The sequence below is a fragment of the Pan troglodytes genome, chromosome 16 (genome assembly GCF_028858775.2).
Source record: "Pan troglodytes isolate AG18354 chromosome 16, NHGRI_mPanTro3-v2.0_pri, whole genome shotgun sequence".
Lineage (NCBI taxonomy): Eukaryota > Metazoa > Chordata > Mammalia > Primates > Hominidae > Pan > Pan troglodytes.
Window position 1 is genome coordinate 44,679,095 of NC_072414.2, and position 19,779 is coordinate 44,698,873.

Here is a 19,779-nt window from a genome sequence, read left to right on the forward strand (position 1 = left end):
CCTGCCTAGATTGTGCTATGGTCTAGCCTGGAGTATTTAGACTCCTTGGGTCTTAATACATACGGAGAAACCTGAATATATGTCAGAAGCATGTGATCTACATTTGTTTGCTTTCGTTTTAAATATTCATGGTTTCCGAATATATTACATGAATAAGGATGTAACATTAAAACCCATGTGTTAACATTTTAATCTAAGGATATTTATATCAAAGTACAGCTTAGTTCAGAGCTTTCTAAAATTTAGTACATCTGAAACAAAGTGAACAACAGAAAGAAGGTTAACAAAACCATAAACTGTTAAGTAGAACATGGCCCCTAAGTAGAGCCAGAAGTATAGTACTGTAACAAGATGACACTTGCAGAATCCAACAGAAGAAGAGAATAAAATGATGACATTTATATGCTAGCATTTTGCAACAGTGGTAATGTGCCACCTGTAAATGAAGTGAATCCTGGAAATAAAAAGGCTGGCCATTTTTCCTCATCCTGAGTAAAAGATAAACTGAAAATTAATGGCATGGATTGCTCAAGATAACAGACTGAAAATAAAGATACAGGTGATTCATTAAACTAGATGAAGAAAAATGGAGAAGATAGAATCTGATGCTTGGTGAAATTGAAATGTCAAGGAATTGACATTGATGCATTCTGTGATGATCCTGCTGGTAACTCAATAGTCAGGCAAAGGATTTTAATGTTATATTTCTTAGACCAACTAAAATTAAGAATGAATGTCTTTCCCAGTAGAGATAAGATGGCCCAGGGGGAGTGGAGAGTTGAGGGAACCCTGTTAAGTGCTTCAGAGTTTCTAGGGATTTTTTTTTTTTCCTAGTCAATCTCTGCTTATCCATCTAGGACTCTTTAGTTATTATTTTAGTGGAGCATTAAGAGACTAAAAATGCTCTTATATTTTATCATTCAAACTTTTACAGGCTTTCTTTCCAAGATACTCAAATCCCTAAACACCTGAACTTCTAATTGCTTTACAAGACTTAGTCTCATTGGTTGCTATAGTACTGCTGTGGAAATTCTCTTCTTGTCTTCAACTAAATAGGCTGCAGTTTAAATATCTGCAACTCTCTGGGAACACAAACAACCTTAGAAATTAGAAAGATAATATAACTGTGGCTACAGCAGGTAACTTTTAATTATCAGGTTTATATGTAATTTTATACATTCAAATTTGAAAACTAGAATGAATAGATGGCCTTAAGGAAACGATAAACTATTAAACAGAACCAAGAATAGGTAGAGAACCCAAATAGATTGATCATCATCTAAGAAACTGAAAAGATTTGGGAGGCTGAGGTGGGAGAGTAGCTTGAGCCCAGGGTTTCAAGACCAGCCTGGACAACATAGTGAGACTCCGTCTCTACAAAAAGTTAAAAAATTAGCCAGGCATGGTGGTGCATACCTGTAGTCCCAGCTACTCAGGAGGCTGAGGTGGGAGGATCACTTGAGCCCGGGGGGTCAAGGCTGCAGTGAGACTTAATCACACCACTGTATTCCAGCCTGGGAGACAGAGCAAGACCTGTGTCAAAAATAAATAAATAAATAAATAAGAAAAAGAAAAAGAAATTGAAAAGCGAGTCAAAGATCCACTCCAAAAAGAGATACCAGGCCCAGAAGAGTTTGAGAAAGTTCTACTAAACCATCAAAGAACAGATCATGCCTTTTTTTTTTCTTAAATAAGCTGACCAGAGCAAAGGAAAAGGATACAAAGTTTCCCATTTCATTTTAGATCAACATAATCCTAATAAACCAAAATGAAAAGTAGTCCTCCATCTCCCCAAAAACATAAGAAATAAATCTCAGCTATAAACAGAGAAACAAAAATTCCAAATATTAGCACAGAATCCAGAAGTGTGTTAAAGGAATATTACATCATGACCAAGACTTTATCCTAGGAATATAGGACTGCTTCAACATTATAAAATGTATTAACACAAATTGCCATACTATCTGAATAAAGAAAATAGAAAGCAAATGATTGTTTTATGCCAAAATCTACACTTGACAAAATTTAATATTCATTCCTATTAAAATGTATTTGAGAGCTAAGAAAAGAGGAAAACTTTTGACACAGGGTTTTGCTCCATCACCCAGGCTGGAGTGCAGTGGCGTGATCCCTGCTTACTGCAACCTCTGCTTCCCAGGCTCAGGCAACCCTCACACCTCAGCCTCCTGAGTAACTGAGATTTTAGGTATGCACAACCACACCCAGCTAATTGTATTTTTTGTAGAGACAGGGTTTCACCATATTGCCCAGGCTGATCTCAAACTCCTGAGCTCAAGCCATCGTCCTGCTTTGGCCTCCCAAAGTGCTGGGATTACAGGCATGAGCCACTGCACCCAGCCTGAAAACTACCTCTTTTTCTTCTTAGAGATGGGGTCTCACTCTGTTGACTAGGCTGGAGTGCAGTGGCTTAATCAGGCTCACTGCAGTCTGGAACCCCTGGACTCAAGCAATCCTCCTGTCTCTGCCTCCTGAGTAGGTGGGACTACAGGCGTCAGCTATAGCACAGGGCCTTATTTTTTTGAGATGGAGTCTTACTCTGTTGACCAGGCTGGCCTCAAACTCCTGGCCTGAAGTGATCCTTATGCCTTGGCCTCCCAAAACCTTGGGATTACAAACATGAGCCACCATGCCTGGCACAAAACTCTCTTATAGAGCATTTACCAAACCTTATAGTAAGCATCACACCTAACAGTGAAAGCTTCAAAGCAAGCATTCCTTGAAAGTCAAGAACATCTTTTGCCACTTTAAGTTTTAGTCAATAATGCTAAAACAGGAAAAGAGACATACAAACGGAAAGATTGAAACAAAACTATTTCGGGCCAGGTGCGGTGGCTCATGCCTGTAATCTCAGCATTTTGGGAGGCCAAGGCAGGTGGATCACTTGAGGTCAGGAGTTTGAGACCAGCCTGGCCAACATGGAGAAACCCTGTCTCTACTAAAAGTACAAAAATTAGCTAGGCATGGTGGTGCATACCTGTAATCTCAGCTACTTGGGAGGCTAAGGTAGGAGAACCAGTTGAACCCAGGAGGCAGAGGTTGCAGTAAGCCAAGATCACGCTCCTTCACTCCAGCCTGGGTGAGAGAGCGAGACTCCATCTCAAAAAAACGATTTCAGAGAATATAGTTAAGTTAGCAGAACTAATAGAATTTAGTACTGTGGTTGGATATATGATCAACATTTTAAAAATTAATAGCTTCTAGTATATCAACACTGGGTAGAAAATGTTAAGGGATAGGGGTCCATTCACAAAAACAAAACCATACTATCACTTAGAAATAAATCTAATTAAAAAAATTAAAGACCTGTGAAAAATGACATAAAAGAAGATCTAAATAAATTGGAAGACAGATATTGTCGGTCCTTCCTCAATCCATAAAGTCAATGCAATCTCAGTCAAGATTTCCAAAATATTTTCTAATGGAGTTTAACAAATTAATTCCAAAAGTTTATGTGGAATACTAGAATTACACTTGGCACAGTGAAATGCTTACTCTAAGAGAGACATATAAAAACTGATACCAACTTAATAGAAAAACCTCTTCTAGCCTTGCCTCTCATACTTATGTAGAAGACAATAGTTGAGTGGAATGGCAGATATGCGTGTCTGCACTGCTTAAATTGTTCTCTCTCATACCTCACTCTCTCTTCTCTTTTGTTCAAGTTCTCTAAATTAATGGGTTAAGTGCACCATATGGTATGACTACTTTGCATTTTTATACATATCCTCCAAATATACAAAATAGAATTTTGTAACTTTTCATGTGAATCTTTTTATATGACCCACTTAATCCCTCAGCTGAGTATGTGTGTGTGTGCGTGTGTGTGTGTGTGTATATATATATATATATATATATATTTTTTTTTTGAGATGAAGTTTTGCTCTTGTTGCCCAGACTGGAGTGCAATGGCACGATCTCAGCTCACCGCAACCTCCTCCTCATGGGTTCAAATGATTCTCCTGCCTCAGCCTCCCAAGTAGCTGGGATTACAGGCATGCACTACCACATCTGGCTAATTCTGCATTTTTAGTAGAGACAGGGTTTCTCCATGTTGAACAGGCTGGTCTCGAACTCCTGACCTCAGGTGATCCGCTTTCCTTGGCCTCCAAAGTGCTGGGATTACAGGCATGAGCCACTGCACCCGGCCTGCTGAGTATATTTTAATATATGATTGCTCAGAATTAAAGCAAATAATTACCATTTCTACTTTGAGACTCAAGAATTCCTGAAAATTTGCTGGGTGTGGTGGCTCACGACTATAATCCCGCCACTTTGGGAGGCTGAGGTGAGAGAATTGCTTGAGCCCAGGAGTCCAAATATAGCAAGACCCCGCCTCTATTTTTTTAATTAAAAAAAATACTCATGAAAATTTGACCTCGCGCCCTATTATCAGATAAGCTAGAAAATACAAAATACACACAATGCCAAAATACAATGTTTGTGATATACATAGAATCCCACTGTTTTACAACAGCACTGCTGCCAGAGTACTAAAAAAAATCTATTATACCTTTTAAAATTTAAATTTAAAATATGTTTTGTCTTACTGATTTCCAGGGACAATCACCATACTTTCCCCCATTATTCTTTTTTTTTTTTTTTCTGTTTTTTTTGTTTTGTTTTTTTGAGACAGGGTCTTATCCTGTTGCCCAGGCTGGAGTGTAGTGGTGTGATCCCGGCTCACTGCAACCTCCACCTCCTGGGTTCAGGCAATTATCATGCCTCGGCCTCCCAAGAAGCTGGGATTACAGGCGTGCATCACCATGCCTGGCTAATTTTTGTGTTTTTAGTAGAGTTGGGCTTTCACAGCATTGGCCGGGCTGGTCTTGAACTCCTGGTCTCAAGCAATCTGCCTACCTTGGTCTCCTAAAGTGCTGGGATTACAGATGTGAGCCACCATGCCTGGCCCTGACTACTTTTTAAACATTAGTTTTGCCACCAAATTGCTCAGGCTAAAGTACTCTCTGAACAAGTCCGCGCTTTATCTGTCTCCCTTGTGCCAATCAGCTTCCAAATCTACATTTCTAGCATAAACCATCGTTTCCTGCCCTGCAGGCTACCCAGCTGTCTACATCTACAGGATGACTCACAGATCCTTCCAAATCAATATTAAATCAACAACATTCTCTTTCTTCCCTGAGAGCTTCTACTTCTCTCCCGCCTTTTCTTCCTTTGTGATTAAGATCCTCCCTATTCATTCTTACAATATCTATTGAGCATCTACTTTGCACCAGTCACTGCTGTCGACATTTGGAAGAGTGAACAAAAAGAATCTTGTCCTCGTGCACCTATGAGTGTGCAGGGACTCATATTTGCCATGTGGACTGACAGGGACAATAAATGAATAAAGGGTATGAGATATAAGAGGCAGGAAAAAATTGAGCAGAGTTAAGTGGGATTTGGGGAGAGGCATTTCCAGATAAGGTTGTCAGGGTAGGCGTCATTGGAAGGAGGTTAGGGGAGAAAAGACTTGAAGAGGTTTGAGAAAAGACATGAAGGAGTTAAGGGAGTTAGCATGTGGCTATCTAGAGGAAGACTGTTCCAGGCCAAGGGACAGTCAGCACAAAGGCTCAAGGCAGGAGCATTCCCTTATATGCTTGTGAAGAGCAGTTGCAGCTGGAACTCAATGAATGTGGGTCGGGAGACAGTAGAAAATGAGGTTGGAGAGGGGATGGAGGCCTAGATTACATGGGGTTTTAGGGACTATCATAAGGACTGGTCATTGCAGGGCTTTGAGCAGAGACATTACGCGGTCTTATTTATGTTTAAAACGTTCGCTCTGACTGCTCTGTTGAAATTAGATGATAGTGGGGCAAGGGGAGACACATGGAAACTAACTAATGGTAGGCTATTCCTGCAACCCAGGTAAGAGCTAGTGTGGCTTGGTCTGCCACCTCTGTCTTACCCAAGCTAGAAACCTCAGTGAACTCCTCTAGCCATTCCTCTCTCCCACTTCCCCACCCATTCCCCTACACACCCTGCAATATACATACCTGGATTCTATTTCCAAATACCAGCCACTGCCCTCTACCCAACCACAACAGCCTCCATTCAGGCTTATCTGGATCATTGAAACAGCCTCCTAATTGGCCTCCCTGCCTTTCACTTACCCCTTCTTCCAGTCTATCCTATCAGCTGGGGTACCCTTCTCATTACAGAGGGTCCTAGCTTGGGATATATGCATAGAATTCACTGGGTCTGTGACCTAGTGAATTCTGAAAAAGTTTGCTTTGATTTTCATTTACATCTAACTGAAATTTAGCATTTCCTTTATGCTTATAAACATAAGCAACAAGCTGCAGTACCAGTGACTGTCACCAACAGAAATTAGATATTTTCATAGCATAATTAAAGTTGACACATGTCTCAAGGTATCATTTAATGCATTACCACTTTGAAATTATATTAGACCTACCACTAGATTTTTTTAAATGTGCTAATAATGGAGCAAATATCACAATTAAGAACTATTTTGTATTTCAACATTATTGGATTCCTTTTAATTCCTATGTATTTTAATTTATATAAAGATTAAATATATAATATTTAACCTAATATAAATTATATTCTGGGGGATTCATGGGCTTTATCAGATAGCCAAAGGGGTTCAAGGCCAGAAAAGATTAAAAACCCATGTTCTAATCATATTTAATCTATTCAGACCTGATCTTATTACTTCCATAATTTGAAAATCCTGAGGTGTCTGGCTAGCATACAGGATAAAAATCTGAAGTTCTAACAATGCTAACAAGGTTCTCCCATCTTCACTTGGCTAACTTTTTCTGCTTTATTACAAGTCATTCCTTCTTTCTCCCATCCTATGCTCTGACCACCACAGACCCCTGCTGCTCCTCGGCTTATGGCCCTTTCATTCCTCTGGGCATTTGTTTCTTATGTTCCCTTTTCCTGCAAAGCCTGCACAACCATGGAAACTCTTGCTCCATCTTCAAAGACTTCCCTTCTTCCAATACTGACTTCTCAGGCCAAATGAGTTTCTCCCTCATCCTTGCTCCTGTAGCATGTTATACACCGCTTTTCACATCTTACAGCAGTCTTGGTTGCCCACTTGCCTCTCTTTCTCCACAGTAACACCTCATGGGAGAACCTATCTTACATATCTTGGAATCCTTAGAAGATGTGAACAGATGCTTCATAAATGGCTAGTTGAAATGAACTAAATACTTTTAAAAATAATTTATCTGAAACATGACTCACTTCTTTAATGCGTAAGAATATGACAAAATTTACCTTAGAATTTTTTCCCCAGTTTTCTTATAACCTTTAGGTTAAGAACATAATGTTACATTTGCTCATAAATAAATGTTTGCAAACCAGACTAGAAGATACTTGCAATACATATATCTAACAAACAATTTGGAACTACCATTAAAAAAAAAGATTTCTACAAGTTATTAAGAAAAAGACAACCAGCCCAATAAAAAATTGGGCAAAGACTTGAACAGAAACTTGAAAAGATAGATATCCAAGTGGTCAAAATTATGAAATAAAGCTCACGGGGGCTTTATATGACTCATCAGGGGAACACAAATTAAAAATCACAAGAAACCACTACTACCACCCCAGAAAGTCTCCAATTTAAAAGACTGACAATCCTAAGTATTTTCAGGGATGTAGAATTTTTTTTTTTTTTTTTTTTTTTTGTGAGACAGAGTCTCGCTGTGTCACCCAGGCTGAAGTGCAGTGGCAAGGTCTCGGCTTACTGCAACATCCACCTCCCGGATTCAAGTGATTCTCCTGCCTCAGCCTCCTGAGTAGCTGGGACTACAGGCCGTGCCACCACGCCTGGCTAATTTTCTTTTCTATTTTTAGTAGAGATGGGGCTTCACTGTGTGAGCCAGGATGGTCTCGATCTCCTGACCTCGTGATCTGCCCGCCTTGGCCTCCCAAAGTGCTGGGATTACAGGCATGAGCCACCGCGCCTGTTCCAAGGATATAGAATTCTTATTTGTGGCTGGGGGAACATGCACAATGATACAATTGTTTTGAAAAACCACTGAGTTTCTACTAGAGATAACCTGCATCTGCTTTATGATCCAGCAATTCCATTCTTTATACTTAAAAGAAATTAGTGCTATGTTCTCTCATTTGTACATTATATTCATAGCAGCTTTGTTCATAATATCCAAAAGATGAAACAATCCAAATGCTCAAATAAATTGTAATAGATTTACATAATGGAATATTGCACATTAAAAAATAAATAATCAGCTCCAACAAGTTGGAGAAATCACATAGAGATACTATGTTGACTGAAAGAAGTCAGACACAAACAAATTCTAGTATGTGACTCATTTATACAAAGTTTAAGAACAAGCACAACTAAAAGATGTTTGTAGAAGTCAGAATAGTGATTAACCTTTCAAGGCACAGACCGAAAAGTACACAAGAGAATTGCATGCAGTACAGAAAATGTATAATTTTATCTAGAGTGTGGTTATACAGATGTATACATAAGTAAAAACTCAAGCTACACACTTAAGATTACTGTACTGTCTTCATTTTAGTATTTGTATGTTGTTACTCACTAAACAAATAAATAAACTTGGCCAAATCTGCTGAAGTGGTGGTGATTTTGGAAACTCGAGCCATGGCAAAACTTTGGAAAATGGTTTTAATATAGTCCAGAACATACTGCCAGTTGACTCAGTGAAAAAAAGACAGTTATTATTGGACGAATAAAATGGAGAATGAAAATAGAAGTACAGATACTGGAAATAAAAGCACTGCATAAATGCACAGTACTAGCATCAGCTTGCCCCAGCCTCGGACAAGTAAAAACCTAGGTTAAGCCACTAATGGCTCAGAAATCACCTAGCACCATGACAAGGTTAGCCTCCTAACCATCAGTACCTGTTTTGTTTACTGTCTACTTCCTCTCTGCTTTCTTGTCTGTGCCTTCACAGTGGTGGCAGTTGGGACCGAAGAACATTTTACTCCTGTTGCAGTCAGGCAGGAGATGGAAAAATGTCCTTGAGGGAGAATATTTGGCTAGAAAGAAAGGGCTCCAAGTTCCAACATTCCCACATCCTTGTTAAGTATATATGGTCATCCTTGATGTGTCCTCCTCCTGGTCCAATCTCCAAATCCTTTTAATCCTATCTTGTGCACAAGATAGGATTAAAAGGATTTGGAGATTTTTAAGGCCTTTATTTTTGTTCTGGTACAGAGTAAGTCTTCTTGCCTCAGTAAGGCCTCTTCACCCTCCCGTTTCACTCTCCAACAGAGTAACTCATTAAAAAAAAACAGATCTTATCATGCCATTCCACTTGAGTGGTTCCTTTTGTCTCAGAGAATCTAAACTCTGTGGTGGTAAACAGGGCCTTTTATAATCTGTCCACAGTATTGCCGCCTCCAGCCTTATCTCCCCAGCGGGCATCCTGTGCAAGTACTCAGAATATGACATCAAGTGGGAGTGTGCCCAGGTTAACCTGCAGAGGATCACCATGCCTTACTGTAGCGTTCGGATTTAGTGTTTGAGGAAATCTGAAGGATACTAGTGGCATCAGCAGCAATTCAGTCTTCTGCCTTCTTGCCTTTGTTTCTTAGAATTTTCAGCTCTAAAGTGAGATTTCCAAACCTGAAGATTAATCACTAGACATGGGGCATCCTAAAACACAGCTTGTTTTTCCTTAATGCTCAGAATATGTATGGGTATGCCATCAACTACTTTATTTTCAATGTATACATTTTTCAAATCTAAAGTCTAGATTGTTAACATGAAATTAACTGAAAAGATTGACCATCAGTGGAGGAAGAAGGTAGATGCTTATTCTCTTTTCTACTACATTTCTTTTCTCTACAGGAACAACTCTATGATCTTCTTGGTGAGACTTTACATACCAAATTAAAAATTGCTTGTCAATAAATTTAGATTATAAACCCCTCAAAAGAAATAGGGAGGCATGAATAATATGTATTATTGTCCATGTGTAAAGTTCCTAAACCCACTTATTGCCTACCCCTCTCTAGGTTTGTAAGACTGTAATATATAACCCACAGTGTAGGAGTTCAAAACTAGTATCTAAGTATTGGCTTCAGGGGGGTCTCTGCCCCCTCTCCTCCCCTGTGAAAAATGTTGTAAGCTTATGTATTTTGAGGGAAAGAGTCCATAGCTTTCAGGTTCTCAACAGGATCCAAGACCACTTCAAAACATAGCTTTCAGGTTCTCAACAGGATCCAAGACCACTTCAAAAAAAGCCTTATTGTGATGAGGCTTTTTATACCTAGAAGCAACTACCCTTCATATTTATCTAGAGAACACTTAAGGAAGTGCTATCTAGCAAACTTGAATGCTGCAGACCAAGATGTCTGTAATTCCTCAGCACAATTAAAGATAATTAAGCAGTATGTCATTATTGTTTTTAAGTTGTTGCTTTCCTTTATTGGAAAGCAAGTAAAATAAACTCCTTGGTTTTTACCTCTCTCGTGGAAGTAATTTCTGATTCAGTTTTTGAATATATTTACCTCAACATATATTTAACAAAAGAAGACTTTAACAAATGGAAAGATACCCCTTGTTCTTGGTGAGAATACCTAGTCATCAAAATGTCAGTTCCCCCTAAGTTAACTTATAAATTTAACATGATCTCAATAAAAATACTAACAAGCTGTTTTTTCTGGAGCTAGACAGGTTGATAAAGTTAATGTAGAGAAACAAACATACAAGAATAGCTGGAAAATGTGAAAAGGAAGATTAGTTGAGGGGAAGGGGAGAGAGACTATTCCTATCACATAATTAAAATATACAACAAAGCCTCTATACTTAAAACAAGGTTGTACTAAAACATGAAGTAGACCAACAAATGAAATAGAATAGAAAAAGAACATATAGAAATATGGCATATGGCCAGGCCTGGTGGCTCATGCCTGTAATCCAAGCACTTCAGGAGGCCAAGGGGGGAGGATAGCTTGAGCCCTGTCTCTACAAAGTATAACATTAACCAGGCATGGTGGCCTGAGCCTGTAATCCCAGCTACTTGGGAAGCTGAGGCTGGAGACTCACTTGAGCCCAGGAGTTTGAGGTTGCAATGAGCCATAATGGTGCCACTGCACTCCAGCATGGGCAACAGGATGAGACCCTGTCTCCAGTATATATATATGTAAATCATAGAGGTGATTTCTTCAATCACTAGGACAAAAATAATCTTTTGAGATCTCAGTACAACTGGTAAGCCATTTAGAAAGGATAAATTAGATCCTTTCTTCACAACACACACAGTAAACTTCAAATGATCAGAAATCTAAATGTGAAAAGCAAAATTATACTAATAGAAGAAAACAGGCAAATTTCTCCATAATGTGGGCATAAGGATTCCTAACTATGATTCAAAATTCAGATACTATTAAGAACAATACATTTGCCATCATAAGAATCTAAAATTGTGCATAGAAACACTTTAAGTAAAATTAACATACAAATGAGAAATTGGGGGAAAATATCTGCAACATTTTAAGATAAAGATATAATGTTCCTAATACAGAAAGAGCTTTAAAAATAGAGAAGACCAGGGCCAAGGTGGGAGGATCACTTGAGGCCAAGAGTTTAAGAGTAGTCTGGGCAACATAGCAAGACCCCATCTCAACTAAAAAAATAAATTTTAAAAAAGAGAAGACAAAAAATCTTACAGAAAAATGGGCAAATAACAAACACATGAAAAAATGCTCCACATCACTAATCAGAGAAATGCAAGTCAAAATCACAAGATTTTGTATGGGATACCATTTCATACCAGTCCGAATGGCTATAAAAAAGTAAAAAAACAACAGATGCTGGCAAGGCTGCAGAGAAAAAGGAACCCTTATACACTGTTGGTGGGAATGCAAATTAGTTCAGCCACTGTGGAAAGCACTTTGGAGATTTATCAAAGAACTTAGAACTACCATTCAACCCAGAAATCCCCTTATCAGGTATATATCCAGATGAAAAATCTTCCTACCAAAAAGACACATGCACTCACATGTTCATCATGGCACTATTCACAATAGCAAAGATACAGACTTAACCTAGGTGCCCAACAAGTGAACTGGATAAAGAAAATGTGGTACATATACACCATGGAATACCACACAGCCATAAAAAGAAAACAAAATCATGTCCTTTGCAGCAACATGGATGCAGCTGGAGGCCATTATCCTGAGTAAATAAATGCAGGAACAGAAAACCAAATACAACATGTTCTCACTTATAAGTGGGAGCCAAAGATTGGGTACTCATGGACATAGAGATGACAGCAGTAGAAACTGGGAACTACTGGGGGCAGGGAGGGAGGAGGACAAGAGTTGAAAAAGTAACTATTTGGATACTATGCTCAGTACCTGGATGACAGGATCAACTGTACCCCACACCTCAGTATCATGCGGTATACCCAGGTAACAAACCTGTACATGTATCCCCTGAATCTAAAAGTTGAAAAAAAAAGTGTTTCCAAAAAAAAAAAAAAAAAAAAAAAAAGGAAAATGGGCAAAACACGTGACTGGATAATCACAAAAGATAGAAAAATGACATTGAATGAGCATTTAAAATGCTCAGTTTCACCCATAATAAGCCATTCTGTCAGATACTTACCCAAGGGAAACAAAAACACATGTCCACACAACGACTTGTACACAAATTTTCATAGTAACTTTATTTGCAATAGTCCCAAACTAGAAACAGCCTAAATGTCAATTATCAGGTAAACAGATAAACAAAATGTAGTATATCCACACAATAGAATACTATTCAGCGATAAAAACAAACAGGGTCTGATACACATAACAATGTGGGTGAATCTCAGAATCACTATGCTGAAAGAAACCAGATAAGAGTACACATGGTTCGATTTTTATATACAAATTTAGAAACTGCAAACTAATCCAAAACAACAAAAAGCAAATCAGTGTTTCCTTGGGCACAGGGGTAGAGGGAGGAATTTATTTAAAAGAGACACAGGAAAATTTTAGGGGTGATAGAAATGTTTTATACTGATTGTATACTGATTAAATTTTATATAGTTTATAGGATTTCAACTATACTTCAATAAAGCTCACAAAAATGGTCTTTAAAAGATCAATTTCATTCATAATAAGCAAATTACAAATTAAATTACCCTAAGATACTATTTCTTGCCCATCAGTTTAACAAAATGGTGCATTCTGTTAGCAAGGCTGTGGAGAAACCCAACCCATATGAAGGGAATTTGCTATACCTAAGAAAACTACCTGATGGTTGCTTAACCATCAACCAGCAATTTTACTCCTAGAAATCTAGTAAAGATATACCTCCAAACATCTGAAAATACATATGCACAAGGTTATTCATTGCAGTATAGGAGATTAGTTTAATAAAATGTGGTACACACACCGGGGCCTGTTAGGGGGTGGGGGGCTAGGGGAGGGATAGCATTAGGAGAAATACCTAAGGTAAATGTCGAGTTGATGGGTGCAGCAAACCAACATGGCACATGTATACCTATGTAACAAAGCTTCACGTTGTGTACATGTACCCTAGAACTTAAAGTATAATTTTTTAAAACAAGAAAGAAAAAATTAAATGTGGCACATACACACAATAGAGTACTATATCGCTGTGTAAAAATTGGGGGCGGGAATGTCTCTGAACTAATTTGGTGTGACTTCCAGGATATACTATTAAGAGAAAAAAGGCAAAAAGCAAAAGAATATCTATAGTATATACTACCTTTTTATAGGAAATAAGGAAGAAAGAAAACATACATAGATTAATTACTTTGCACAAAAAGAAAAATAGGAAGGACATATCAGAAAATAAAGAAATTGGTTACCTTTAACCAAAACAGCATGGTAGTGGTACCAAAACAGAGATATAGACCAATGGAACAGAACAGAGGCCTCTGAAATAATACCACATATCTACAACTATCTGATCTTTGACAAACCTGACAAAAACAAGCATTGGGGAAAGGATTCCTTATTTAATAAATGGCACTGGGAAAACTAGCTAGCCATATGTAGAAAGCTGAAACTGGATCACTTCCTTACACCTTATACAAAAATTAACTCAAGATGGATTAAAGACTTAAATGTAAGACCTAAAACCATAAAAACCCTAGAAGAAAACCTGGGCAATACCATTCAGGACATATGCATGGGCAAAGGCTTAACGACTAAAACACCAAAAGCAATGGCAACAAAACCCAAAATAGACAAATGGGATCTAATTAAACTAAAGAGCTTCTGCACAGCAAAAGAAACTATCATCAGAGTAAACAGACAACCTACAGAATGAGAGAAAATTTTGGCAATCTATCCATCTGACAAAGGGCTAATATCCAGAATCTACAAAGAACTTAAACAAATTTACAAGAAAAAAACAAAAACCCCATCAAAAAGTGGGCAAAAGATATGAACAGACAGTTCTCAGAAGAAGATATTTATGCAGCCAACAAACATATGAAAAAATGATCATCACTGGTCCTCAGAGAAATGCAAATCAAAACCACAGTGAGATGCCATCTCACGCCAGTTAGAATGGCGATCATTAAAAAGTCAGGAAACAACAGACCCTGGAGAGGATGTGGAGAAATAGGAACACTTTTACACTGTTGGTGGGAGTGTAAATTAATTCAACCATTGTGGAAGACAGTGTGGCAATTCCTCAAGGATCTAGAACTAGAAATACCATTTGACCCAGCAATCCCATTACTGGGTATATACCCAAAGGATTGTAAGTCATGCTACTTTAAAGACACATGCACACATATGTTTATTGCGGCACTATTCACAATAGCAAAGACTTGGAACCAACCCAAATGTCCATCAATAATAGACTGGATAAAGAAAATATGGCACATATACACCATGGAATACTATGCAGCCATAAAAAAGGATGAGTTCATGTCCTTTTGCAGGGACATGGATGAAGCTGGAAACCATCATTCTCAGCAAACTATCACGAGGACAGAAAACCAAACACTGCATGTTCTCACTCATAAGTGGGAGTTGAACAATGAGAACACATGGACACAGGCAGGGGAACATCACACACCGGGGCCTGTTGGGGAGTGGGGGGCTGGGGGAGGGATAGCTTTAGGAGAAATACCTAATGTAAATGACGAGTTGATGGGTGCAGCAAACCAACATGTCACATGTATACCTACGTAACAAACCTGCACGTTGTGCACATGTACCGTAGAACTTAAAGCATAATAATATAAAAAGAAATTACCCAGAAAGAAGAGAAAAAAAAACTTCGTGGATGAAAGTACATATTGCAGCATTGTATCAATTTAATTTGTAAATGAGGTATAACAGGTACACTGCAAAAGATAAATAAGCATACAGTTCAGTGAATTCTTAAGTATATACACATGTAATCACCACTCAGATCAATACATAGATTCCCAGCGCCAGAACAGGGCTCTCTTATCTTTAATGTCAATAGCACCAACACCCCCAGCCCCATCATCTCACCCCCAAGTAACCACTATTCTCATTTCCATCACTATAGATTAGTTTTGTCTGTTTCTGAATTTTGTATAAGTTGAGTAAAACATAATTGTTATATGATTCTTTTTACTCTATATTATATATGATTTATAAGATCAGTTATGTATAGTAGAAGTTTTTGTTTCTGTGTGGTATTCCATTGTATTAATATACCATAATTTATTTATCTACTCTCTGATGTACATTTGGGTCACTTCCAGTTTTTCAGTATTACATATTAAACTGCTGTGAAACAAACAAACAAAAAAGAAATTGGTTACCTTCGAGGCATGCAAAAGGAATGGGTTAGGGGAGATAGGTCAGACAATTATACTTCTGTGAGTATACATACCTTATTAGTTTTCACTTTTGGAAGGATATTAATGTTCTACATATTAAAAAATAAAACTAAGGCAAGATGGAGTGAGAACTATAACAATACAAACAAATGAACCAGTGAACGCAATGTTCTCTCAAATGAGTAATAAAACCACAATGAAGGGGGAAAAGGAACTAATCCAACCAATTTGTGAACACAGGATCTTGACTAGCCTCAGTCTATGGAGAAAAGAACTACAAACAAATCTTTTACTCTGGTTAGTAGATGAGCTTTCCATAGTGGCATGGCTTTAGCAATTCAGACATTATTTAATATGTATTGCAGGACTGGGCAAATGAATGCAATGATGTTGTTGGGAACTAAGGTTTTCACTAGAAAGGAGGGAGACAAAAATGTTCATCAGACAGGCTGTCTTATAAGAACAAACAACAAAAAGAAAATGTTCCAAAAAAGTGATAGGGACATGTCAAAAGGAAACAAAACTAGCTTGAAAGACCCAAATCCGGGAAAGTTGAGCATCAAAATAAATAAGGACAATCATGATTATAACTCACTGACTAAAAATAGGAATTCATAAGTCTATACAGAGAATAATTTAGCAATAAAAGGGAGCAATGTATTGATGCATGCCACAAAATGGATGAAATCGAAAACATCATGCCAAGTACAAGAAGCCAGATCACACATTGTTTGATTCCACTGATATAAGATATTCAGAATAGGCAAATCTGTAGAGAGAGAAAGTAAACTAGTGTTTCCCTAGGGCTGGGGGAAATGGGGGATGACTGCTAGCAGGTATGGGGTTTCTTTCTGGGGTGCTGAAATGTCCTAAAATTGATTGTGGTGATGGCTATACAACTCTGACTATACTAAAAACCACTGAGTTGCACATTTTGAAAGGGGGAGTTGTATGGTGTGTGAAATATATTAATAAAACTGTAAACAAATGGCGGTAAAGACTTCCTCATAACAGAATGTCATTTGATCAATGTAGAGGCAGCGGTGATATAATTGGAAAGTTACCATTTTACAACCATCATGGTAAACATTGGTTTGAACCAAGAATGGATGCTAAATCTAGGGGGAAATGTTTGATGCGGAGCAGGGTATTTACACGGTCTCATTGTCTTTCCGCAAATTGTTTATTGATTGCAAAGGAACAAGTAGTAAATACACAGTGGAAAAAATAGGCAGCAAATAGATAATTAAAATTAACACCACTCAATAGAGACAGATATCACATGTCTCCAGAAATTATATTCTGAGAAGGGCACAAAATCACCTATGAAAAAATCCAGCTGGGGATGCATAGCAGATAAACCCGTCAAGAACATAAAATGATCGGCCTACATTCTTCAAAAATGTCATTGCCATAAAAGACAAAGACAGGCTGAGGAATTATTCCAGATTAAAGGAAGTGAAAGAGGCATGATTCAATCCTATGTTGGTGGGAGAAAAGTATTACTGTTCGGACAAGTGAAATTGAAATATAGACAGTAGGTTAGATAAAAATAATAGATCAATATTAAATTTCTGAAATTTACTATTTTGTGTTTACATAAAAGAATATCCTTGGTCTTAGAAAATATACACTGAAGGAACATGATATTTGCCACATACTCCCGAATGATTCAGAAAAAAAGTCAAATCGTGGAAAAGGGGAGAGAAGGAAGAAGAGAGAGGGAGAGAGTATGATAAAGCGAAAGTTTAATAAAAATATGTTTGTAAGAATGAGAAATGCTCAAAGATACAAAATGGTATTGTTAAATTCATTTGCCTTTCCTACGTGAGCCCCTGAATGCCATTTTGCTTTGGATAGCCAGGAAAATCCCAGTCTCAAATCCACACCATTCCTGTCATAGAAACCTTATTACCAGAGGCTGAAACCTCAGGAGGCTTGGGGATGGTTTTCCGGGACTTCAGGAAAGGAGAGTAAAGTTACCCGGGGAAAACTGCACTGAATATTAAATTAGAACTGTAGTAAATAGGACAAAATGAAAAATGAACAAAATGAAGGGAAGGAGGTTGGGCAAGGCTGGGGTCAACCACACTTTCAGCATCTTGGGAGACTGATTCCACAACCAGACAGCTTAGTCCTTCCAGAGCCACTCTCCTCTCTCACAGCAGAAAACGGAGGCAGAAGAGGAGAGGGACTTTCCTTCAGGTTCCAAAAGCACTTTCGGATCTAGCCCCAGTGTCAAGGCTGCTTCTGGATTCCCACTCCCAACCCTAGGATTCCTAGGGCACCTAAATGCTTGATGGGATCATCGTGATTAAACTGTAGGACACAAACTCTCCTGCTTGTGTGATTTATGAAGATGCATTTGCTTATCAGACTGACTTTATAATGGAGTTCAAGGTTTGGGGGGTGGTTTTTGAATCAAGGTATGATTACTGAATTAAGGCACTCTCTATTGCCTTGTTTTTCAATCTGAAAAGTGAGAATAGCTGCATTTGTAAAATCTACCTTGCAAAACTGTCCGGACTGAAGAAATAGTTTCTGCTAAACCACATTGGGAAAAGAAATAACCCAGCATCCCTTTAAAATTGGGTACTTTTTTTTTTTTCTGTTCCAGTTGGTCAAAAACAAATTCTCCTCAGAGCTTCTTACCAAAACGCTTAAGTCACTCATAATATTATCCAGTTGTTTACAGATAGCTAATTGTTTTACTAACATATTGTGGAGGCTACCTCCCTTCCTCCCTGGTAGGATAAGGTTTATTGCTAGTTGCTTTACTAGCATACCGTGGGAATCATCTCTCTTCCTCACTGGTAGGATGAAGTTTCTGACTTAACCAGAAATCACAAACCCAAATGCCTCCAGAGCCCAGTCAGGTAACACAATTCAGAGAAGCTGGCTGATGTAGAGGTGAATGATGAAGGGGTGGTAAGGACTGGACCCATGGAGAGTACTCCCTGTCTGCAAGTCTTCGTGTTAAAAAACAAAAAAAAGAAAGAAAACAAAAAAGAAAGATGAACCTAGGCAGACCAAACAAAGCACATCCAGGCAAGTGGGTCAGTTTTGCCCCCTCTTTATTAGAAGATGGGTACATTCCTTTTCACCTCCCAAAACCCACGACTGATCATTTTGAAGTTTTACATTTGTCGTGGAAACTGGCCCAGAGCCTCTTTCCTAATATTTATTAACCTGCATGTCACCTATCATTGCAAAATCATTGGCTTTTGCTGTCACCTATCATTGCAAAATCATTGGCTTTAATGTAGTAGAGTGGTTACTGCTGAATGAGAAGTTTACATAAATGTTTCTCATATCTGCTGAACTTTACCCCAAAGCTCTAATTCTACCACCTCTCTTAAAGGACCACACTACTGGTTTAAAAACTACAAGGTGCAGAGTATTTTTCACACTGACCTTTTAACGTAAAATGCATACAAGTCCCTTTCACTTGTATGATCCCAAGACTGCACGCAGCTTCCACTTCATGCCCCTTGAATACTCCAGATCGCTCTCCCACCCCCTGCACTTGCTAGCCCCTTCGCCCTCCTCACTCCTCACCACACATCACTTCCCATCTCTTACCTCCTTACTGCCATCACCCCTTCCCACTCCCCCCTTTCTCTGGACACATACCTATTGGGTTGTGTCTGCACCAGCCAGGAGCATTCCCTGACACAGAAGAGGGAGATGATCTGAAAGTCTACAGGCAGCGGCAGCAGCAGTAGACTCTGTTCGCTGTGCCTGCTGTAAATAGAGCAAGGTAGAAGGCGGAGTCTGGGGGAGGGAGGAGCCCTGAGGCAAGCTAATTAGAGAGACTTGCCCATCAGGGAGCCCAGGCTTGTTGAAGGAGGCAGGCCTTAGACTGTTGGAGCCTGGCTAACTCAAAGTCATCTTGCTGTTAAGGCCTAGTTCCCAATACTGCAGGCTGATTCCTCTCAGTATGCTTTTTTATGGTTATAATTATGTTGAACCTAATACCCTGACATTTGTGTTG

The 19,779-nt window shown here is 38.6% G+C and overlaps 1 protein-coding gene across 2 annotated transcripts in view; it reads right to left on the reverse strand.

Moving 5' to 3' along the window:
- Positions 1-19,525, reverse strand: part of ATOSA (atos homolog A) — a 128,513-nt gene extending 108,988 nt beyond the window's left edge. For both annotated transcript variants that reach the window (XM_054666961.2, XM_009429157.5), the window contains exon 1: positions 19,419-19,525. The gene's annotated coding sequence lies outside the window, so the exon portion shown is untranslated. The remainder of the gene's footprint in view (positions 1-19,418) is intronic.
- Between the last annotated feature and the right edge of the window lie 254 nt (positions 19,526-19,779).